Raw genomic sequence first — 25,787 nt, 5'->3', positions numbered from 1 at the left:
GTGGGGATCTCATGATCTCTGATTTCAAACTATATCAAAAAACTAGTCATCAAAACAATATGATATTGGCATACACAAAAAAGACACATTGATCAATGAAACAAATTAAATAGAGTCTCCAAACACAGTTCAGCTGCAGATCCTGAAATGAGCCTTTAAGTAGGCTCCAGCTCCTCTCAGCCAAGGCTCAAGTATGCTCCTACAAACCAAGGACCCACTAGGAAACATGCTGACCTCTGCTCCCAAAGATAGGCCTGTGGACCTTGGTCTGGCTATGGATTTCGAAGCAGCCTCATAACATATCCCTCCCAGCCATGAACTAGGATTGGCCCTGTCCACTAGGGACCAAGCGAAAGAAATGCCCATTTGTGCCCCTGGAGGCACCCCACTGCCTTTGTTCCATAGCATAGATGTTACGAAGAATATGTAATAAAGAAAAATCTTCTTCTTTAATATTAAGTAGAGAAGACTATCAAACATTATTAACTATTTAACTAGATGGAGGGAAATAGGCAAAGAGAAAACATACTACAAATAAATTCCATAAATGTCAGAAATAATCTTGTTAGAATTATGAGAGTATAAATAATCATTTTCTCTTAGCCAAATAGTCTTTCAATTTACTCATATATTGCTTCTAATAAAAATGAAGATTAAAAACTTGTAAAAAGTGGAATAAAAAGTATGTAAATGCATGTAATTTTAGTGATAGATGAAACTTTTTCCCCCCTGTTTTGTTTTCAAAGTGAAATAACAATGTTATTAACTGAGACTGAAGAGGTGGGAGAGGAGATAGAGATTTTAGGAAAGAACTAATTAGGTGTGAACTAACTGTTAAGAAAAGTGGTAAGTGAATTGATTAGGGAAAGTGGTAGGGTTGCTGGGCAGCACCAAGAACTTCTTTATATTTAGTCATGAATTTAGGAGCCCATCTGTATGGAATAAGAATTTTTCCCAGTTATGTTGAGATGTTTGTGTTGGAGACAGAGACTGAGATTGTAGCAATGAATCTATAAGCTGAATGAAGAACAACAAAGACTGTCAGCCCTCACAAGAAACTAGGAAGCTAGGATAAAGGTGTGGAACATATTCTCCCTCAAAGTGCTCAGAAGGAGGAGTTCCCATTGTGGCACAGTGTAAATGAATCCGACTAGTAACCATGAGTTTGTGGGTTTGATTCCTGGCCTCGTTCAGTGGGTTGAGGATCTGGCGTTGCTGTGAGCTGTGGTGTAGGTCACAGACGTGGCTCAGATCCTATGTTGCTGTGGCTGTGCTGTAGGCTGGCAGCTGTAGCTCCGATTAGATCCCTAGACTGGGAAGCTCCATATGCTGCAAGTGTGGCCCTAAAAAAAAGCAAATAAAAAAAAACCCAAAGTGCTCAGAAGGAAACAACTCTGCTGACATCTTGATCTTAGACTTCTGCTCCCAGAAAATTAATTTCTGTTCTTGCTTATGATACTTTGCTATGGCAGTCTTGGAAAACTGATACATGTAGTAAGCACAGATACTAAAGACTTCCTCAAGTGTTTAGATTGGATTATTCTCTGAACATAGGCATTTTCACCTACTGGCATAAAATTTTGTCCATCAAATGCTTACCTTGTATGCACCCTGAAGTATGCCCCAGTCATCTTAAACACTTGTTTACAAACTCAGGCTTTAATTGTGTGCATTCTCTTTTGGATCTTTCATAGCAATGTATTATAAAGCATGCCTGAAATATCTCACTGCGAACACTTTTTAAATTGTTCTTACCCCAACTGTTTGCTTTCTCTCTTTAAATTTATTCTCTATACCTGACTAAGCTCTTCCTTACATGACTTATCAAAAAACCAAAATGATTCAATTAAAATTGTTAGCATGAATTTATACAAGAACATCAAACATATGTGTGGCAGTACCAAGGTGATTTATATGTTATTAAAGTTACTGATACTAATAATCTGATAGGGATGAAATTTTTTACTAACACCACATAATTCAAAGTTATACTCTAAAATCCAGACTGCAAATTCTAATTATCACCCTGTGATTTTGTTACAGAACCATTGGCTTATAAAATTCAGATGTCAACTTCATTTTGTTAGCAATTCATGCAATAAATTTTCAGAAGTAGGATACACAAATTCAGGCTATGTTCCCCTACTTATCTAGTGTGTGTGTGTGTGTGTGTGTGTGTGTGTGTGTGTGTGTGTGTGTATAACAAAATCAACATACATGAAAGTCTCACTTAGATGATAGACAACAATAAGCATGTAAATACTGAAATACTGATTGAAGAGCTTTGAATGGCATTGCATCTAAAACTTGACTTTGATGACTGTGTTCCATATTTAATAATCATCAAATTATAATAAAGACCAAGTATTATTCCACACAAAAGAGCCCAAATTCTAATATGCTTTAATGACTATAGTTCAGTAAGTACTATTTTTGGTTTATAAATACTAAGATCTCCTTTTTTCTTAGGACTTCAGACCAATTTATTTTCTGTGAGGCTAATACTATTTTGTACTAGTATTCTTTTTAAATGATTGGGTTAGTTAATGAATTCTAAATTGTCTGGTTTTATCAAAGGATGAGAAAATTATCTTTAATTTCAATTATAATTAAGCACATGATAATAATAACAAAATAATTCTACATATAATGAATATTTGACACTTTATATGGTAATCAGTATTCATAATGACACCCCTATCCAGCTTCTATTAAAAAGGACTTCATGAGCATGGGGTGGGAGGGTGGAGAGGACAAAGGATTAATTTTGAAGATTCATTATTTCAGTGACGAGCAGCCCTTCAGCAGTTCAAACTAACGACCAGTTAAAATTACTCCTCTAGTTGTGTTCAGAAAATGGATATAACTGAAAACTAAATTTGCACTTCCTTTTATCAGGTTCTTCCCAAACAATTTGTCTTAAACACTGTTCTCGGTACATAGTTAACAAAACGGACACTATTCTGAAAATGTGTCAACACCTTCTATATTATAACCCTGAAAAGAATGCAGCAGGAGGTTAGACAGGACCGCTTGGCATTAATATCTTGAGTTATGGGGAGAGCGACTTTTCTCTCCAGGGGACAGTTTAAGAGAGTGTATATTCTTCTGCTTCAAAGGAGAGGGAAGTCCAAAAGACTCTACATGACCTTTGAAGGTTTGTTTCAACTTTATAACAACCTCCCAATAATTTTTACCTAGGTCTTTTATAAGAGACAATGTTATATCATTTAGTAGCTCATTGAAATATAAATGAAGTATTAAATTTGAGCATTTAAGCTTACATGTACAAGAAGTATGCCAACCTTCAAAAAAATACAATTAATCATTATTTAGGTAACTAACCCTTTCTCTCCAAGAATTTGAAGCTTCTTTGACCTCCCCCGCCCCAGTGTTACAGAAGTATACTTAGTATACAAAAAACTACACAAAATTAATATAGTCAATTTGGTGAGTTTGGGCATATGTATACACTTCTGTACATATGTATACCACAATCAAAGCAATAACATATTCATCACCTCCAAGTTTGTGTGCATTCATTTTATTTCAGTAAATCATTTAACATGATATCTAAGACTTCTTTTCTTTTTCATGTTATTACTTCTTTGCTGTGCAGAAGCTTTACATTTGATGAAGTCTCTTTATCTATTTTTGCTTTTGTTGTTAGTATTTTTACTGTAATATCTAAGAAATCATTGTGAATATCAACACCAAGAAGTTTTCCTACTTTTCTTTTAGGTTTTATGGTTTCTGGTCTTTTGTTTAGGTCTTTAACCCATTTTACATTATTTCCTTGACCCTTAACCCTAGATCTTCTAGCTGGACACAAAATAGAATTTTTCCTTTTTCCAGGGCAAATAAATTGGCATTTGCCCAAACACTGCAAAGCAGGCAGATAGAAATCTATTTTTTTTCTTTATTCCCTACTTACTATATTAACTAGTAAATATGTTCGTGCTGTATAAACTAGTAGATATTCAACATTAGAAGATAAAATAACAAGAGATTAAGTTATTTGTTTAATAAATTGCAAAACAAAGCCTTTGTCTTCAGGGTAGATTAGGATTACTTTCATGAAAGAGGCCTGGTAAATTTTCAAGCTATCAAGCCACCATACATAGTTTTTGAGGTGACAAAAATATATTTTCTACTCTTATTTGTTCTCAAACTAATTTAAAAACCTAGTATATGTACAAGACAAATATTCCACAATTTTTGTGACAATTTAACAAACCTATAATTAACAAGAATATCAATTAGTCCAAATTTATATTTTCTTGTGCTTACTTCCATTAACTGAGAAATTATATTTGTACATTCAATTGATTCTTTTACAAAACAAATTATGTTAATTGTTGGTTACAGAATGTCATATGGAAATGGAGATTCTAAATTTCATAAATTCTATTTGTAATACATCTTGAAAAGAGTTTAGTGAACTCACCATACTCTATTGAACCATATAATTATTTTTATTTAGAAGGAAGGTTTATAATTTGAGTTAGAAACTTTATATATTTTTAAGACAATAGGATATTTATGTAAAGATTTTCTCGTTCCAGCTGCTGGATTATTTTTATATTCTAGGCTTTGTTCCTTAGATAAAACCATGCTTTCAAAGCTAATTTCAAAATTTTAGTTGTAGTTGTCATTATCTCCCAACTCAGATAATAGTTAAATTGTATAAGAGATGAGGATTTATTTATTGGTCAGGTAGAGGTTGATAGAACTGCATTTAAAAGCTGCAATATTTCTATTATTAATGGAAGGAGTTAGCAATAAAACTGTCCATCAAAAATCCTTTCCACTGAATATGTCATATCTGACATTAGATGATTGTGAAGGAATCAAAATGGAGAAAGCCTGAATGAGTGTCCCTGAAAAAACTGTCCATCAAAAATCCTTTCCACTGAATATGTCATATCTGACATTAGATGACTGCGAAGGAATCAAAATGGAGAAAGCCTGAATGAATATCCCAGGAAAAGGCAAAGAAGTAAAAAGAAAGTATGATGGTTGGTTGCAAACTCTGAACCTTGTTTTGTAGTCATAGGAGAAAATTTTTAATTCTAGCTGCCAGTATACATCAGTATAAGTTTGAAAAATATTCAATCTATAAGCCTAAAGTTTTGTGGGTTTTTTGTTTTTGTTTTGTTTTGTTTTGTTTTTTTAGGGGGAAGAGAAAGGAAGGAAACTGAAGTTTGGGGGACTAATTGTTAAAAGCCAAGGAATATACCAGGGACAAGGCTGGCATTCAGAAAGAGAGTTCTTCATAGCCTTCTCTGTGTAGAGGTCCCAGGATCTTGAGTAGGTGAGCTAAAGAACAGGTGAGAATAGAAGTTGTTTATGAAGGTTGAGGCAGGCATAGGTCACTCAATTTAGGTAAACAATAATCTTTATTGACCCACAATCAACATCAAAATAAGAGGGAGCTCTATAAAGAGAATTCCTTTATCTCTAGTTCTGACAACTTGCATTTTCTTTGTCTAAGGATACCTAAGCAATATAACAAAAGTAATTAAATAAGTTATAACTTGCACAAAGATACCGCAGAAGACTTTGGAAAATGAGGCCCACTAAGAAAGTTTTACAAGAAAAGAAGATCTGCAGACTTTTAAAGAAGACTTGGGGTTACCAGGGAGATGATGCACTTAAGACAAATATCAATAAACACTCCCAGCCTCTTAAGAAAAAGTGAAGCTCTGAGTGACACACTGTCAGGGTCATTTAAAAAGAGGCTTAAATTACAGCATTCCTTCTAGCCAAAAACAATGGTAAATACCATCTTTTTGCATTTGTTTTCATCTCTGAGACCAAATTCTGGACTGCTGAATAATTTCAGTTAGAGTTTTGTTTTTTGTGTCTTAAAGATGCTCCTGTTGGCTATTTATATCTTTGTTTCCTACACAATTTTAGCTCCAGTTTCTTCATTTTTCACTTCACTGGTTGCCTTGGCTGAGAATTTTCTAATTCACCTCTCATGCCTAAGAAACTCCAACATCAGTGGATCTGACTCCCAGCCCGTCTAAGGGAAAGAACAGATCAGAGATTGTAAAACCACATATGAGAGAAGGCAACATGAGAGACACATGCATTTGGAAGAAGAGACCTCAGCAAGGGATTCCATTTTCACCTACTAAGCTACCAATAGGGTGACCTTATCACCCAAGCTGGGACACTTTTGACCATAAAAAGACACACTAAATAAAAGGATCCCAGACAGGATTCATATACAGAAATTTCCAGGACAAATTGGGAACATATGGTCACCCTAGCTCTAAATGAATTCTAAGACCACACCAATGACTCTAGAAACAAAAACCAAGTTGGTGGGAAAGGGACTGCAAAGAATAACCCACTGTCATTGCCAAAGATTTACATAGAGTTTAACATAACACTGGGCATTAAAACTTCCTTGGTGGTTTGGTCTTCAAATACTTGCAAAGGGGAAGCACACAATTGCCCAAGGTTAGAGCTAAAGCTAAGGAAATTGTAACAAAGGCCAGTGTAATCTAAGTCACTGGAGACACAGAGATCTTTGGGACATGAATTAAACCATAGACAATACATTATAAAAACACATTTTTATAACAGTGAGAGCATATCCCATATAAAGCCATATGTTTTATACAATAAAGCTTAAATGAATATTTGCTTTTAGAAGTTATGAGAGGTATTATTGAGAGTGGAAAACTCTTGTGATATTTCAAATTTTCCACTTCACTAGTTTTAAATCATTGATGGCCTGTGTCTATTGGCAGGACAGACAAATCATAATATTTCCTATAAGCCAGATGTTGAAGTAATATAGAAAAAAATGGATATGTCAGTGTTAATTCCTAAAGCTGCAGTAATGAAAGGAACTGGTTTCTTGTAATTTAAGTCCTGCCATTGCTGCTGATACTTTAAGATAAATAGACTCTTTTTCAGTTTTCTTGTGACACTCAGCTAAATCTAAAACCTGGATTATAACCTCCTAAAAGAAAGGCATTTCTCATTTTGTCAAATATCTCATTTTTAAATTTTTTTCCATAAAATAAAGTGAATATTTAGTGAAATTTAATTTTCATCAAGATAATCCACAGGGTATTATTACATTATTAAAGATATACAGGAGGTGAGCTTCCTCTTATTCCTTGTCCCCGTGAATGTAGTTTTGGTGTTATGTTTAGAGTATGAAAATTTTCTACCCTCCTGACATTCAGGCTCATTTTTGCTTCTTGTATTAAGAGTCCATTTGGGGCATCATGGTTTATGTCCCTGATTTTCTTTCCCCATGTAATAACGAGAGAGAGAATACAGTGTCATTTTAGTGAAGCTAAAGAACATGCAATCAAAGGGTCCACATTAAGTGTACATTAAGTACTCAGAACCAAGTTCTCATAGCCCTGAATTTCAGGCTTTATCCTAGTGGCTCAAGCCTGAGGACTAAGAATCATCATTAACCATTCTCTCTTCTTTATCTTTTATACCTAGTGAGTCTCCAAGTCTCTTTGAAATGATACTCAAATGTGTTTTCTTTCATTTCTTCTCCTCCATTACTGAAATCTTCCCTTGTTCTAAATCACACAGGGGATGGGATCAAGATGGTGGAGTAGAACGTGGAACTCACTTTCTCCACAAAAACATTAAAACTACATCTGTAGCCAGAATGATTCACACAGAACATCTACTGAATGCTGGCAAAAGCCCTCAGATTTCCAAAAGTATAAGTCCTGTCCATGTTAGTGGATAGGACAAAAGTAAAAAGAAAAAAAGAGAGAAAGAGAAAGGAATCACAATTGCCTGCACCTCAGGTTGGCAGTTGTGAAGGAGGAAAGGTTCTTGTAGTCCAGGAAGACCCCTCACCAGTGGGAAGATCAGCCAGGATGGAGGGGCAGATTTGGAGCCTAGAAGGAGAGTGCAGCAAATGGTTTACAGAAGGCAAAACAGGCAGTAACCTGCACAGAAGATCATTACTGCCACCCTGCACCCCCTAGCCTGAGATGCTTGTCCACTGGTGTGGGTGGGGGCTGGGTGCTAAAGCCCAGGCTTCAGAGGTCAGATTCAGGGAGAGGACTGGGGTTTGCTGTGCTGAGACAGCCTGAAGAGACTATACTGTGGCAACAGAAGGTGTAAACAGAAGAAGCTTGGGCCCACCATAAAGGCAAGGCACCACCAGTGTTGGGGGGCATGAAAGGAGAGGGGCAGGACTGCCCTAAGAGCTTCCTTCCCTTTGAACACATCCAGGCAACAGGACACTGCCAACAGGAGTCCTGGGGACAGGCATGAGCCACTGCGGCCATCAAGGGATCCAGAAGTGAGCACAGGCCACTGCCATTCCTATGAGATCTGTGAACAGGCACCAGGCCCTGCCCCACTATCCTGAAGTTCACAGGATGTTGCCACTCCTAAGAGACCCACAATCAGGCTCCAAGCACTGCCCCTGCTGTTCAGGGAGTATGAGTCCATAGCCACCACTATGAAATATGTAAGCAGGTGCCAAGCACTGCTCACACTGCCCTGAGAAAGAGAAGGCTGCCAGTGTCCCAAACAGACCCTCGAGAATGTGCCAAGTTCTGTTTATGCCATCCTGGTAGCATGCAAGTGCTGCTGCATCTGTCCACCCCATATCAAAGGGATAATTGCCAGAACATTCTGAGGAAAAATGCAGCACACATTCAAACTAAAATAGTCCCTTGATTGTGAACAATATGGCAGAGTAGAAGCACTTGAGCTCAGGTCCTCTCACAAAAACACCAAAATCATAACTAACAACTGAATAACTCAAAACAAAAAAGACTGGAACCTACAAAAAAAAGACGTTTTACACACAAAGACAAAGAAGAAGCTACAACAAAATGGTAGGAAGGGTGTTTGTGATATAATCAAATCCCATACCTGCCAATTAGGTGACCCACAAACTTGAAAATCATAAATCTCACAGGTTCTCCCAAAGGGGTGAGAGTTCTGAGCCCCAAGTCAGGCTTCCCAGACTGAGGCTCTGGCATCAAGAGAAGAAGCCCCCAGAGCATTTGGATTTGAAAGGCAGAGGGGTTTGAATTCAGGAGCTCCACTGGACTAGGGAAACAGAGTCTTCATTCTAGAAGAGCCCTCACAAAGTTTAGCATGCACTGGGACCCAGCACAATGAAGTGACTCCAGAGGAGCTTGGGCTAGACCTATCTGTGGGTCTTGGAGGGACTTCTGGGGAAGTAGGTATCAGCTATGGCTCACTGTGGGTCAAGGAAACGGGTGGCAGAGGCTGCAGAGAATATGGAACTATGTGAGCTCTCCCAGAGGTCACTATCTTGGCACTAAGACCTAGCCCCAGCCATCAGTCTGCAGACATCACTGGAATGTCTCATGTCAAACAACAAGCAGGGTAGGAACACAGCCCCATCCATTAGCAGACAAGATGTCTAAAGGTGTACTGAGCTCACAGACACCTCTGAATACACCCCTTGCAAGCCCACCAGAGGGACAAGATCCAGTTCTACCCACCAATTGTCAGGTATCAGTCTCTCCCACCAGGAAGCTTGCTCAAACCCCTGGACTAACCTCACCTACCAGGGGTCAGATAGTAGAAGCAAGAGGAACTAAAACGCTGCAGCCTGCAGAAAGAAGACCATGAACACAGAAGTTTCAAAAAACGAGATGACAGAAAAGTATGTTTCAGATGAAGGAACAAGGTAAAAACCCGTAAGAACAACTAAGTGAAGGGGCACTTTACATGAAAGAGAATTCAGAGTAATGATAGTAAGGATGTTCCAAGATATCAGAAAAAGAATGAAGGCAAAGATCAAGAAGTTACAAGAAATATTTAACAAAGAGATAGAAAATTTAAAGAACAAATAGAGATGAACAACACAATAACTGAAATGAAAAATACAATAGAAGGAACTGATAGCAGAATAAATGAGGCAGAAGAACAAATAAGTGAGATGGAAGACAGATTGGTTGAAATCACTACCACAGAAAAGAATAAAGAAAAATGAATGAAAAGAAATGAGGACAGTCTAAGAGACCACTGGGACAACATTAAACATACCACCATTTGATTCAGAGGGGTCTCAGAAGGAGAAGAGAGAAAGAAAGGTCCTATGATAATTTTTGAAGAGATTATAGCTGAAAATGTCATGAACATGGGCAAGGAAACACTCATTCAAACACAGGAAGTGGAGAGAGTTCTGTACAGAATAAGCACAAGGATGAATATGCCAAGACAAATATTAATCAGACTGACAAAAATTAAACACAAAAATTTTAAAAGCAACAAATAACATACAAAGAATACACATACAGATATCAGCTAGTTTTTCAGCAGAAATTTCCGCAGGCCAGAAGGAAGTGGCACCATATACTTAAAGTGAAAAAAAGGAAAAACCTACAGCTAATACTCTAGCCATCAAAGCTCTGGTTCAGATTTGACAGAGAAATCAAAATATTCACAGAAAAGCAAAAGCTAAGAGAATTCAACATCACCAGTTCTACAAATGTTGGAGGAACTTCTCTAGGTTGAAAATGCCACAACTAGAAACAAGAAAGAAAAAGAAAGTTTTAAATGAGAAATCTGACCAGTAAAGGTAGTTATTTAGTAAAGGTGTTAATCCATGTATAATATCAAAATTAGCAATCATGAGGAGAGAAGTGCACAGATGAAGGGTATTGGAAATGCATTTGAATTAACAGAACAGAAACTTAAAACAATTTTGTGTATATATATAGAGAGAGACTGCTAAATCAAAACCTCATCAGAACCACAAACCACAATAATAATTATAGCAATATTAGATATACAGGCAAAAAAGAAAAAAACACAACACTAAAAGTAGTCATCAAATCACAAGTATAAAGAGATAAAATAGGAAGGGAAGAAATAAGTCCGACAATACTAAATCCAAAACAATTTATAAAATGACAATAAGTACCAACATATTGATAATTACCTTAAATGTAAATGGATTAAAAGCACTGACTAAAAGACAGACTGGCTGAATGGATACCAAAAAAAGACTCATGTATTTGCTGTCTATATGAGACACAGATCCTAGACACATACAGACTGAAAGTGAGAGGATAGAAAAGGATATTCCATGCAAATAGAAATTTAAAAAAAAGTTGAAGTGGCAATGCTCATATCAGACAAATAGACTTTAAAATAAAGAATGTTACAAGATACTAAAACAGACACTTGATCCAAAATGATCAACAAATTAACCTAGGAAGAGGATATAAAAATTGTAAATATATGTGTACCCCACATAGGAGGACCTAAATATATAAGGCAACTGTTAACAGACATAAAAGGAGAAATTTACAATGACACAATAATTGGAGGGGGATACTTTAACACACCACTTTCAGCAATGGACAAATCATCCAGACAGATAATCAGTAAGGAAACATAGGCCTTAAGTGACACATTAGACCAGATGGACTTAATTGATATCTATAGAACATTCCCTTCAAAAGCAGAAGAATACACTTTCTTCTCAAGTGCACATGGAATATTCTCCAGGAGAGAGCACATGTAGGGTCATAAATCAACCCTCTCAGTTAATTTAAGAAAACTGAAATCATATCAAGTATCTTTTTCAATCACTATGCTGTGAGACTAGAAATCAACTACAAGAAAAAAAATGTAAAAAACCACACATGTGGAGGATAAACAATGTATTACTAAACACCCATGGGTCACTGAATAAATCAAAGAGGAAATCAAATAATGCCTAGAGACAATGAAAAGGAAAATCTGACTATCCAAAATCTATGAGATTCAGCAAAAGCAGTTCTAAGAGGGAAGTATATTGCAATAAAATCTTACCTCAGGAAATTACAAAAATCTCAAATAAACAACCTAGTTTTACCCTAAAGCAACTATAAAAGAAGACCAAACAAAATCCAAAGTTAGTAGAAGGAAAGACATCATAAAGATTAGAGCAGAAATAAATGAAATAGATGCAAAGAAAAGAATAGAAAAAAACAATTAAACTAAAAGCTGGGTCTTTCAAAATATAAACAAAATTGATAAACCTTTAGCCAGACTCATCAAGAAAATAAGCAGAGGGTTCAAATCAATAAAATTAGAAATGTAAAAGGAGCGGTTCCCTTGTGCCATAGCAGGTTAAGGATCCAGTGTTGTCACTGCGGTGGCTCAGGTCGCTGCTGCATTACAGGTTTGATCCCTGGCCTTGGAACTTCCATACGGCAGGAGTGCAGCCAAAAAAAAATAAGGGGGTGAATTAAAAAGGGGAAATTACAACTGATGCCACAGAAATACGAAGGATCATAAGAGACTACTACAAGCAACTACATGCCAATAAATTGGACAACCTAGAAGAAATGTACAAATTAGAAAATATGAACAGACCATCATAAAAACTTCCAAAAACCAAAAGTCCAGGACCAGATGGCTGCACAGGGAAATTGAATCAAAAATTTAGAGCTAACACCTATCCTTCTAAAATACTTCCAAAAAAATTGCAGAGGAAGCCTTGCAAACTCATTCTATGAGGTCATCATCACCCTGATACCAACACTAGACAAAATTACCAAAAAAAGAAAAGTACAGGCCAAAATTACTATGAACATAGACACGATGTCTACTGAAGCAGTATTTACAATTGCCAAGACATGAAAGAAATCTAAATGTCCATCAACAGATGAATGGATAAAGATGTGGTACATATATACAATGGAATATTACTCAGCCATAAAAAGAATGAGTTAATGCCATTCATATCAACATGATGGACCTAGTGATTATCACACTAAGTGAAGTAATTAAGACAGAAAAAGATGAATATAATACCATTTACATGTGGAATCTAATTTTAAAATGATACAAATGAATTTACTTACAAAACAGGAACAGACTCATAAATTAAAAAAAAAAAAAAAAAAGAACTGGAGATCCTGTTGTGGCACAGCGGAAACAAATCCAAGTAGGAACCATGAGGTTGTGGGTTCTATCCCTGGCCTTGCTCAGTGGGTTAAGGATCTGGCATTGCCATGAGCTGTGGTGTAGGTCACAGATATGGCTCAGATCTGGCATTGCTGTGGCTCTGGTGTAGGCCAGCGGCTACAGCTCTGATTAGACCTTAGCCTTGGGAACCTCCACATGCTGTGGGTCTGGCCCTAAAAAGACAAAAGGCCAAAAAAAAAAAAAAAAAAAAAAAAAAAAACCCTTATGGTTACCAAAAGGAAAATGTGTATGGGAGAGTTAAATTAGGAGTTTGGAATTAACAATATACACAATAAATAATTATAATAAATAATATAATGAATAAATATAAAGTAGCCAACAAGGACCTACTATATAGCACAGGAAATTCTACTCAATATTTTGCAATAACGTATATAGGAAAAGAACCCGAATGGATATATGTATACACATAAATGAATCCTTTGCTATACACCTGAAACTAATACAACCTTGTAAATCAACTACACTGCAACAAAAATGTTTTAAGTAAAATATTAATAAATAAATAAATTTTGCATCAGAAAGGTTTGTAAATATAGATATCCTGTTTTCATTCTTGATAGAGAATAATATACCCTTAGACAGGCACTTGCTCAAATGTGGACTCTATTTGGGTTTCTGACCTATAAACATGCTCTATTGTCATAATCAATGGAAGAGTGTTTCTTTGACTCACGTAGATTTGAGACAAAAGAGGAATAAATGAGTGGGATTGCAGAGGGAGCTAAGGAAGTATTACCCTTATACATGCCCTAATATTTCTGTCCCCATTTTCAGAGGCCATAGGAGGTAGTCTTCAGTCCAGAGTATTCCTTGATCATTTATCATCTGAGACAAATAGATAAGAAAGTAGAATAACTTTGGAAATAATTTGCTGAACTGCTATTAATGAGGTCTAAAACTGTTTTGATTTTTTTCCTCTGTGCTTTTAAAGGAATTATATTCTGTTGGTTGAACTACAGTGTTTGTAAAAGGCATTAAATAATTATGCTAATGAGGCATTATTGATGCAAAATTGTAGAAATCTTTTACATGAATGTGATACTTCTTTTTTTTTTTCCTAGTGCACATTTGTTTGTTTAATTTTTAACTGTGATTTTTATTTTTTTTTTCCCACTGTACAGCAAGGGGGTCAGGTTATCCTTACATGTATACATTGCAATTACAGTTTTTTCCCCCACCCTTTCTTCTGTTGCAACATGAGTATCTAGACATAGTTCTCAATGCTATTCAGCAGGATCTCCTTGTAAATCTATTCTAAGCTGTGTCTGATAAGCCCAAGCTCCCGATCCCTCCCACTCCCTCCCCCTCCCATCAGGCAACCACAAGTCTCTTCTCCAAGTCCATGATTTTCTTTTCTGAGGAGATGTTCATTTGTGCTGGATATTAGATTCCAGTTATAAGTGAAAATGTGATACTTCTGAATACTGTTAACTGTCTTATCTTACATTTGTGAGTCATTACATGAATACTTGTTGGACACCTGCTTTGGGTGACACCTTATGTTTGACACTATGCAGTGATAATTGGTACAGATATGAATCTTAAGTCTGGTGAGGTAAAGAGTTAATAAGCATCTAAACATGTAAATAATGTGAGTACAAACTAAGAAGAATGCTAAATGTTAAATTAGCAAGGGAGAATGGAGAGGGACCACTTTGAGGACATACCATCTAAAGTAGACTGGAGGGACAAGAAGCCATATGAAGATTTGCAGGGAAAGTATTCAAAAGGAACAGTTCTGTGCTGCTCCTAAGATAGGAAAGGACATGTGTAGTGGACTTCAATGAAGCCAATTAAGTTTGTGCACAATGAACAAGAAAGACAAGATGAAGAGATGAAGTCGAAGAAATTATCAGGGAGCTGTTACCCAGGGTCTTTAGGTCAGTGTAAAGGTTGAATATTGTTCTTCTATTGTACAATGGGAAGCTAAGGAAAACTTTTAAGCAGGGGGTAATATGACTTGATTTCATTTTCAAAAGATATTTAGGTTGCTATTTGGAAAATAGATTGGAGACAGTTAGAGAATAGTGTTGCCAGAATTCAGCCTCTGTCTACTGGTGCTGAATTGAAATGCAGAGACAGAGTTTTGGTTAAAGGAGAAAAAAAATAGCTTTATTGTTTTGCCAGGCAAAGGAGGGTGACAGTGGGCTAATGCCCTAAAGACTGTGTCCCCATTAGAAAGAATTGCAAGGAGTTTTATAGTAAAAAGGAGAAAAATGAGTTTTCAGATAGGAATCAGGATTGGGACAAACATGCATTCTTCTTTCTTTGGGGAAATCTTAGTCATCAAAGCTGGAGTCAGGAGATCTCAGTATGTTCATGATGGTGATTTTCTGGGTTACTGACTGGAATAAGGGTACTTGCAAAAAGGGCATATTTATCAGAGATTAGAACTAGGAAATTTCCTTGAAAAACATCATGTGCTAATAATCTTTAGCCCACAGGCAATTATGCTCAGGGTGCCTAATCTTTAGCTTGCAGGTGATTGTCTTTAGGGTACAATTAAGTCAGAGAGAAGGACAAGGAAGGATTCTAAGCTGTTCAATTTTAAAGTATTCATTTCTAAAGGAAGCATAAAGAATATAATTTTTCTTTTAGGTGTAAAAGATGCCTATATTATTGTGTGTATTCCTTGAGAGGAAACCAGAATCTTGCCCCAAGGCTGTACTTGACTTGTTGCTTGACTGCTCCTCCCTTCCCTGATCAGCAACTGTCTGAACTTGTCCCTAGGAACTCAAGGAAGGTCACAGTGGCTGAATGAGGCCCATTTCCTAAGAACGAGAAATGGGGGACACAGAAAGTTGCTTGTGTCCAGGAGCCCCATAGGGCCATGTCCGGTTTCAAAAGGAGGAAAACAACTGGGAGACTAAGTGAAAGTTTGTTGTGAGACTAGAGGTTTACCTAGTCATGTGTGGTGGCAGAGATAGAGAAAAATTATTAATACTGAGGTAGAATCAAGGATGATTCTCTGGTTTCTCACTTGAATAACACAATGGATGATTGTGCTGATCCCCAGGATATATAGTACTAGAGGAGATGTTTGGGGGAGGAAATGAAAAGATCAGAGTTTAATCTTAGGTACATGTGCATGAAGTGGCTTTAACATCAAGTGAAGCTGTCAAATGCTAAGGTGACCTTCTATGTTGTAATTTGAAATTTAAGACACATTAATATATGAATATCACTTAAAAGAAATGGAAGTAGACAATATTGACCAAGGAGAGTACCTATAGAATAAATAGCGGTTCAAAAAACTGAGCACCAAGGAACTAAGCAAGAAAGAATTTTAACACTTAGATATCAGATGAGGGAATATAAACTGGCAAAAAAAAAGATGGAAAAGGAATTTTTAGGGAGAGAAAAAGAAAACCAAAAGAGAAAGTGCTTCAAAGAGAATGTAATGGTGAGCTGTACAAAAATATTGCTTAAACAATCAAGAAAGATAAGGACAGTATGACTTCATTTATACATGGAATACAAAGAAATCAAAACAAAACAAAAACAAACTCACAGACAGATTGGTGGTTATCAGAGAAGAAGAGGATTGAGAGTGGGCAAAATGTATAAAACGGGTCAAACATATGGTGATGGTAGACTTTTGGTGACAATCACTTTATAATGAACACAGGTGAAAACACAATGTTGTATACCCGAAGATTATATAAGGTATTCCAATTTTACCTCAACAAAAAATAAACAAGAACTTGATTTTTAAAAAAAAAAAAAAAAAAGAAAGAAAGAAAGAAAAGTAAGGATATAATGATGTTCTTTGTATTTGGCAATAGGGAGTTTGTAACCATGACGGAAGCACTTCTAGGGGAATGATGGTAACAGACACCAGAAGGAGGTGAGTTGAGAAGTGAATTAGGTTGGCAACTTGGAAACAGAGTAGACAACACTTTCAATAAGCTTGATTATGAACTCACTGGAGAAAGGAGTGAAGAAATAAGGAAAAGAATTGGAGTAGTATGAAGGGGCTGACATCCTTCTATAAGATGGTAGGTTTTGGCCAACTGGGTATAATGAAAATAATCCAGTAGAGAAAATATGATACTGCAAAAGTGAGAGGAAATATGAGAAAGACAAAAAAGTATTTTTGAAGGCAGGAATGGATCAGACTGACCCAGAGCATAAATGCAAGGACCCGACTTGGGTAAGAGGAAGGACTTCCTTATAGTTAGGGGAGGAGAAAAGAATTGGAGGCAAATTACACTTGTGGATTTGCTGATTGAATGCCTTTGAGTTCCCATTGGATTGGTTCTGTTTTTTTAAAGACAAGGAAATGTTATCTCTTTAAGTAGCGGAGAGTAAGGGGGCATAGGAGGAGCAAAGAAAGGATATAAAATCAGCATGAAAACCAATGAAGATTGGTCTTTCAATAACAAAAAAAGAAACCCAGAATTCAGTAAAATACCCCTACCCACTCCCACCCCATTGCTGTTTTGAGAAGCAAATAGGTTTGAATAGTACCCATGGAGAATCAAGAATGAAGTGAACACTTTTTGTTCAAAACCAATTAAGGAATACATGGAGTATTTCTACAACCCTACAGCAAGCATAATTCTTAGTCTCTTAGTCAGAATCAGTATTTGCCTTAAAGGACCACAGTGAGATTGGAAGTATAAGGCTTCACTGCCTCCCCCATTCCCAAGAAAATTTAATGCACTAACTCCATTTCAACGTCTTTAAATTGCGTGCATATGTTATTCTTACTTGATGTGTTTGTTTGTTTGTTTTTGCTTTTTAGGGCCATACCTGTGGCATATGGAGATTCCCAGGCTAGGGGTCATTTCAGAGCTGCAGCTGCCAGCCTACACCACAGCTACAGCAATCCAAGATCCAAGCCTTATCTGTGACGTACATCATAGCTCATGGCAACACCAGATCCTTAACCCACTGAGTGAGGCCAGGGATCAAACCTGCAACCTCATGGTTCCTAGTTGGATTCGTTTCCACTGCACCACGACTGGAACTCCTTTTACTTGATTTTTAAGCAGAATTTTACATATTATTAAATTATAAAAGAATTCTTGGAGTTCCCATCATGGCTCAGTGGAAATGAATCTGACTAGCATCCATGAGGATGCAGGTTTGATCCCTGGCCTCACTCAGTGGGTTAAGGATCTGGTGTTGCTGTGGCTGTGGTATAGGTTGGCAGCTGTAGCTCTGATTCAACTCTTAACCTGGAAACCACCATATGCCTCAGACAAAAAAAAAAAAAAAAAAAAAAAAAGAATAGATGTTCAGGTAATAAAATATAAACATTTTTACCTTACATCAGTGCAATTTTCCTCAGAAGCCAATATTATCAGATTGCTATGAAACTGTTCACATTATTGCCTATGTTTATCCAAGCACACACAAATTTTGTTGGTTTTTTTTATTTTTGTTCTTATAATCATACAATCACACTAATACTGGTTCTACAACTTTTTTGTCCATTTACATGTGATTGTTCAAGCCAATATTTAAAACCTAAAATTATTTATAATGATTGTATAGTATCCTATAGTACAGGCCATTCATGCTTTATTTTACCACTGCCCCTTTAATGGCAAATCAAATTATTAATTAAAACAATGCTGCAACCATTATTCTCAAACCTATATCACTGGGTACCAGTCCTCCCCTGACATTGGTTGGCCTGAAGAAAGAGTCCAGGTAGAGGGTGACATATCATATGTCCAAAGATTTAAAGTTATTGATCAGGCTAAAAAGCTTTATATACAATAAATTCTGTCTTCCAAATTTAACAAATAGACTTTCACAATGACCTGGAAGACCAGCTTGAAATTTCCAGTTTTCAGATGTTTTGGTCCCCAACCATTTGCATTCCACCTGTCCCAATTCTCATCCACTCTTGGGACAGTCACGTAACAGAAGGCCCAGTATTCTCCCATAAGGACACCCCAATGCTAATATTTCACCCCACCCATATTTTTCTTACAGAGTCTCCTCCTGCAGATAGCCTCCAGTTGGACACTGCTTGGACTTAGAGATGCTGAGAGAAAACAAACTGGGCAAAAAGCCCATTCAGAACCAGGGAGCTGACTTGAGTCCTTTGACAAAGAATTCTGAGCCTTCAGTATATAGAAAATACAATGTGATCCAGGTGGGGAGCAAAGGATCACAGACTCCCTGACTCCATAACGTTTTGACCCCAACAAATTTCTGCCCTAAAGGAATAGACAGGCCTGATCCCTCTGAAGGACAGGGTCAGGAGCCATCCCCCTGTTACTTGCATCTAAGGACAGTCATGATTTCATAGTCATGCATTCATTTCTGTAAGACAGATCTCTAAAGTAGAACTGGTGGATAAAAGAATATGATCATTTTTCATTTGGAAAAAATCCTATGTGATGCACCAAGTATTGCTAGCTATTTATATTCAACTTAAAATGTATAAGAGAGCCTCTGCCTTTCAACCTCATAAAAAAATGGTATTTTTTCCTGATATTTTGCTGAACTAATGGTTGAAAAACAACACTTATTGTCTGCATTCAGATTTTCCTGAGAAATGGTGAGATTTACATTTATAATATTCTTTTATAAATTGCCTGTTTTTATTCTTTGTCTTTCTTGAGAGCATTATTATTTTATGGTTTAGCCAACATTTACTCTTTCACTTTATATTTCATCAATTTCAGGATTTATCTTTACTGATTGTGTTATTTTTTTAGTTGTGTTACTTCCAGTATTTTCTAGCTTTTCAAGGTGATTATTGATTTGTTTTCAATCTTTGTTTTTTAATTAAAGCTTTCAAAGTCATACATTTTAGTCCGAGTAAATGCCTTACACTGTGTCACATTAGTATTCAAATTATTCATACTTTTATTAATTTAAAATAATTTGGAATTCAATATTTAGTTCATTTTTGATCCAAGAATTTAATTTTAAAGCAGTTAATCTTTTCTAAATATTCACTTTTGCATTAACTGAATTATTGCGACCAGAGGATATGGCTTACAAAAATCCTACTCCTCGGAATTTATTGTAATGTTTTTTGTGACTCAGTACTCAATAATTTTAGAAAATATTCTATTGGCATAAGATTTGATGTAGAATACAAAAGGAAATGTGTGTGTTTCTGCACAAGATACTAAATGTGAATACAGAAAAAAAGTAAGTGTAGAAGATTGCTTCTGAGAAATGACCATTAAGGATGTAAATATAAAAATTGCATTTGTGAAAGAAAGATCAGCTTAAAAGGACAGAAAAAGATAGGAACAAATAAACAGAGATCAAATCAGCATCTAAGATTTTAGCATGGAAATCCAGGATCCTATTAATAATCACAAACAAGCAGCATTCAGTTATTAGAGAGACCAGGCTTAGGGATTAAGGATCCTCCCAGTGGGAAAAGTGTATTTCAGAGACAGCAAACCAGTTGCCAAAATTATAGAGTATAAGCTAGCACAGCTCCAAGCAGAAAGACAGGCTAGATTCTGAATTAGTAGCTGGTAGCTTCGGACACCTTCCCCATTTATAGCACAATTGTTCCCAGAAAAGGTAGCAGAAATAACATGATCTTATTCTCATTTCCTTATTTGAAACTATTTTTAACATTTTTATTTTTAGAAAGTATTTTTATATTTACTTCTATTCTAATACTTTCAGTATGTTCTTTCTCATATATTTGAGGCATAAGATTTTTTGATAATGAAACTGTCTAATAGAACAACTGTTAATATTGAATTATACTTTTAGACTATGAGAAAAGAAAATATGTACAGGAAAATTGTTTAGTCACCTTGTGCATGGAACACACTTAAGTAAAAACACCCGAAGTATAGACTATAGTAACAAGAATTTCCAAAAATACTAGATTTCAATATCACCCTGCCACTTGGATGTTTTCTCTGCCCAGAAATCCCCTGTGCCTGTTTGGCTAGTGAAAGGGGACAACCTGCTGTGGCACAGATGTTGAAAACATACTTTATCCTCTCTTCTATATACTACATCAAGTACCCATTAAAGGATGCTCCTATTGAATTTTTTCTTAGTTCAATACATCACCTCTACTTAAAGCAAGAGAGCTTATGAAGAGTCTTCAGTAGTTCTCTGGTCTTCAATCTACTCAACATAATGCTGAAGAACCCAGAGTGGGATTTTCTGACCTTGGATTAGTGGAATGAAGTGGGGCACTGTCCTGCATGTTCTGGAAAGATTAGTATCATCCTGGTCTATAGTCTCTAATTAGCACCTATAGCCATTTTTGACAACCAAAAATGTCTACAGATGTTGAAAAAATGGCCGCTGGGTGGTGTAAAATCACCCATGGTTGAGGACCACTGTCCTAGAGAGATAACAGAAATGGCTATTTAGTTCTCTTCTATTGATGGACAAGAATTAAGATTGTGCTATTATGAAGTGGACATTCTCAAGATACATTCATCAGTGATTACATGCACAATTAGTCTCACACAGAGAAGACCATACTCTTTTAGTTTTCCAGCTATTTTTATTATAGAAAGTTGAAACATATCCTGAATTTACAAAAGTATAGTAAATAGCCAAAATAAGGTGATTTTTTCCTAAAATAATTATAGAGAAGCCTAACGAAATAGTTTAGTGTATTACACTTGGCTAAATTTTTAATTTTATATGTTAAGCTGTTAAACTTCATTGCAATTCATTCTAATTTCAGAGTTTGGGAGAAATGTTTTGATGCTTCTTTGAACAACTTGAGATATTCCTTGATGCCATGTTACCATTGCAGGAAATTGCTACCTTTCTCTTCTCACAATGCTTATAGGTGGACAGGATGAAGGATCCACTTGCAGCTTTAAGAAAGGATACTTGTCTACAATGAACACATACCTTGAGGAAATTTAGAGAAAAATGCAGTCGACCAAATCCATTCATAATTCCAAGTAATCTTTCTTTGCACTGCAATTAAACTGTAATGTATTTTAGTAAGCAGTAAATAAATTAATAAAATTATTTCAAAGTCTCTAATAAGTAAAACAGAACTTTATGTACTGAAATGGGACCAAAAGTCTAAAAATGGAAGTATTTTACTAAAGTAAAGATTGAGTTAATTACATTGAGCAATAGAACTGAGAGCCTAAAAGAAACATAACAAAAAATTATAGGCAGTAGGGTAATGATATCAAACATTGAAAACTTGTGGTAGTCCACATGAAACTATTTCTTTTAGGAGATGATTCAATCTAACAATCTTTCAAACAAGATAAAATCTGTTCTGAAGAATTGAAGGTATTTAGAGGGTTTTTAAAATAATGCATCTTAATCTTTAGATGAAATGTGTTCTCGCCCCTCTACACGTTGTTATTACTTTTAATTCAGAAACTTCAGTAAATGATCACAGCTAGTCTATCATTTCTCATAATGTCAAAGTCAAGTCTGATGTGAGAATGGATTAACAACAAGCTGAAGAGAGGATATGTCAGAAGAACTCTTGCTAACTTAAGAATTACTTTCTGGATTTGTCATAATGTGACAAGTAATGGGTAGCTTTGACAGGTATTTTTAATGTTAGCTGTGGACAGCTGAATGTAAGTTAACTGTATTTGCATCATTTCAGTATTTCATGAAGGAACACATCATATTTTTAAATATAAATTTTAATCAAAATGAAATTTGCTGAGGTATTTCTTGACAATGCATTTCTCTTTCTAAAGAACTCAATTTCTTGAGATAATGCAAAGATTTCAGATGCATGATTAAAATGACATTGAGGGATTGCTGACATATTTCAGGAGATAAACTAAAAGGAGAAAATGTCAAAAAAATATATCAGGAAAAAATGTATTGGCATTAAATGTAAGTGAAACAGAATAAAAAGGTTAATATGGAAGCAATATAAAATTCAATTGTGCTTTTTCTACCAATGTATAAGGATATATCAATGACTTTTTTAGGTTCTGTGGTAGTTCAGAATATAATATCTTTATAACTTTCTCAATTATTAGAATTTTGCAAATAAAATGAATATCCTAAGATCAGGAGTATAGATTGATACCATGGAAATTGAGAGATTAGGAAAAGATGGAAATAGACAATGAAATAGAATAAATTAAAGTCTAGTAAAATAGGATGACATAATACTCTGTTAAAATTTGTTTTATTCTACTCAATAAAAATTAGAACTTGGGCAGATAATAGAGTGATGATGTTTATATACCCCTGAAATAGAATGGAAAATGAAATTTTTGAATAAGAGTATAAGTCATCAAGCATTCACAACTCATAAAAAATTACTGAGATAAAATATCAGAAATGTCATTCCAGTAAAGGTAGATTAGGTATTCAAATCAACATTGACTGATATAAACAACCACAATAAAAGGTTTTTTGTATTTTAAAAATATATATATTTACATTTTTTAAAGTTCTTCTTATATTTTAAATCAATAGCATTAAAGAGCTGAAAAGTTATGTCAACAATGTAAATTAATTGAAGAGTTCTTTATATCTTAAATTTTTTATTTGAAGAACAAAAGTTTAGTAAACTATTAGAATTAATTGGAGCATATAGCAAATCTGCTGAATGTAAAATAAATATTAAAGTCAATTATATCTCTGTATAAAATAACAAATTAAGAAAATTAAAAAGATATTTTAAATTGCATCAAAAATTTAAAGTACATGTAGGTAAACTTAAAATCTGTGTAACACTGCTATAGGAAAAAGTGACAAAACTCTACAGAGAAATATAAAAGAAAATAAATATATATGGAAATACATTATGTTCAGCACAATGTCAGTTCTATCCAAATTAATGTATAGAGTCAATGAAATCTCAATAAAAATTCCAACAAGTCTCCTCTTGAGGAGTGTGGAGTTGGTTCTAAAACTAATATAAAAACTAATATAAAAGCCCTTTACAGGGCTAAGAAGAGCCAAAACATTCCTGAAGAAAAACCAGATTAGGGAACCTTAATCAAGCAAATATCATGATGTATTTTAAAACTATAATGATTAACCAGACAGAAAAATACACAAATGTAACCCAACAGAGAACTCCAAAAGAGACTCACCCATACATAAAAGTGATGTGGACAATGGCGGCCCAGAGGAGCAGTGGGTAAGGGATAATCTCTTCAATCAATGGGAATGGAGGTTGGGCATCCATGTGAGTTCCAGGCAGTATCTATTGTCTCTTCCTATACTCTCAATGTACTAAACTCTCTTGTCACTTTGCTTTCTGTGAGGCTCTCCAATGAGAACATTGATAAAAACTGAAATTGTTTTTCCCTTTTGCATCTCCTTTAACAGTTACATAAATGCAATGGTGGGAAACAAGAGGATTTCCACGTACCACTAGGTCTCAGCAGCATCAGAAGAAGAATGAGCCCCTGGTGCCTTGCTCTATCCCAGCATAAGTAATGGCAGAATAACCTTCAGCTGCTTCACTAATAATAGGCTATAGGCTTCAGCCATAACAGTATTAGGCAGATTATTTATCTTTGGTTAACAACTCGTTCTCACTTTTGCTTTTCTAGAGACCTCTTCCTTCTTCCTTTTGTTCCTTTAGTCCTTCTAATATTTTTTCTAGTAGATTCTTTAAATAATGTTCTATTGAAATACCTGGAGTGATTTCTATTCTCCAAAATGGAGATAGAGACTATATTCAACAACCAAAATGAAAATCAATGATAATTGGATTAATTTCCAAAATATGAAAGGCAAAACTATAAAGCTGTTAGAGTATAATATAGAATAATATATTAAAACCTCAGAGGGAAATTTATAGCAATACAGGCCTTTCTCAAAAAAGAAGAAAGATCCTAAATGGACAACTTAACCCTCCACCTAAACGAATTAGAAAAAGAAGAACAAAAAAGACCTAAAGTCAGCAGAAGGAAGGAAATTATAAAGATCAAAGAAGAAATCAGTAAATTAGAGACTCAAAAAACAATAGAGAAAATTAATAAAACCAAGAGCTGGTTTTTTGAAAAGGTGAACAAAATTGACAAACCCCTGGCCAGACTCACTAAAAAGAGGAGAGAAAGAACCCAAATCACCAAAATTATAAATGAAAAAGGAGAAATCACAACGGATACATCAGAAATACAAAAAACCATGAGAATACTATGAACAACTGTATGGCAACAAGTTTGAAAATCTGGAAGAAATGGACAATTTCCTAGAATCTTACAGCTTGCCAAAACTGAATCAAGCAGAAACAGACCAACTGAACAGACCGATCACTAGAAATGAAATTGAAGAGGTCATAAAATCACTCCCTACAAATAAAAGTCCAGGACCAGATGGCTGGCTCACAGGTGAATTTTATCAAACATATAAAGAGGAATTGGTGCCCATCCTCCTTAAACTCTTTCAAAAGGTAGAAGAAGAAGGAATACTCCCAAAGACATTCTATGAGGCCACCATCACCCTCATTCCAAAACCAGACAGAGATACCACCAGAAAAGAAAACTATCGCCCAATATCATTGATGAATATAGATGCAAAAATTCTCAACAAAATCTTAGCCAACCGAATCCAACAACATACCAAAAAAATTATACACCATGACCAGGTTGGGTTCATCCCAGGTTCACAAGGATGGTTCAACATACGCAAATCAATCAGCATTGTACACCACATTAACAAAAAAAAAGTCAAAAATCATATGATCATCTCAATAGACGCAGAAAAAGCATTTGACAAAGTCCAACATCCATTCATGATCAAGACCCTCGCCAAAGTGGGTATAGAGGGAACATTCCTGAATGTAATCAAAGCCATTTATGATAAACCCACAGCAAATATAATACTCAATGGGGAAAAACTGAAAGCCTTCTCACTCCAATCTGGAACAAGACAGGGATGCCCACTCTCACCAC

The 25,787-nt window shown here is 35.5% G+C and overlaps 1 long non-coding RNA gene across 4 annotated transcripts in view; it reads right to left on the bottom strand.

Annotated features, from left to right (window-relative positions):
* LOC106508944 (uncharacterized) overlaps positions 1-25,787 on the bottom strand; it is a 768,001-nt gene that overhangs the window by 337,517 nt on the left and 404,697 nt on the right. The window contains exon 8 of one of the 4 annotated variants that reach the window (XR_014807850.1): positions 3,529-5,319. The exons of the other annotated variants lie outside the window; for them this stretch is intronic. This is a non-coding gene — a long non-coding RNA (uncharacterized LOC106508944). Of the gene's footprint in view, positions 1-3,528; positions 5,320-25,787 lie in introns of those variants that run through there. 4 annotated transcript variants of the gene reach the window in all.

This window comes from Sus scrofa, chromosome 1, assembly GCF_054392235.1.
Source record: "Sus scrofa isolate SSC_HxYL_T2T_F1_AM1 chromosome 1, Sscrofa_HxYL_maternal_Yorkshire_Landrace_v2.0, whole genome shotgun sequence".
Taxonomy (NCBI): domain Eukaryota; kingdom Metazoa; phylum Chordata; class Mammalia; order Artiodactyla; family Suidae; genus Sus; species Sus scrofa.
This window is presented reverse-complemented; position numbering and strand designations above follow the sequence as displayed.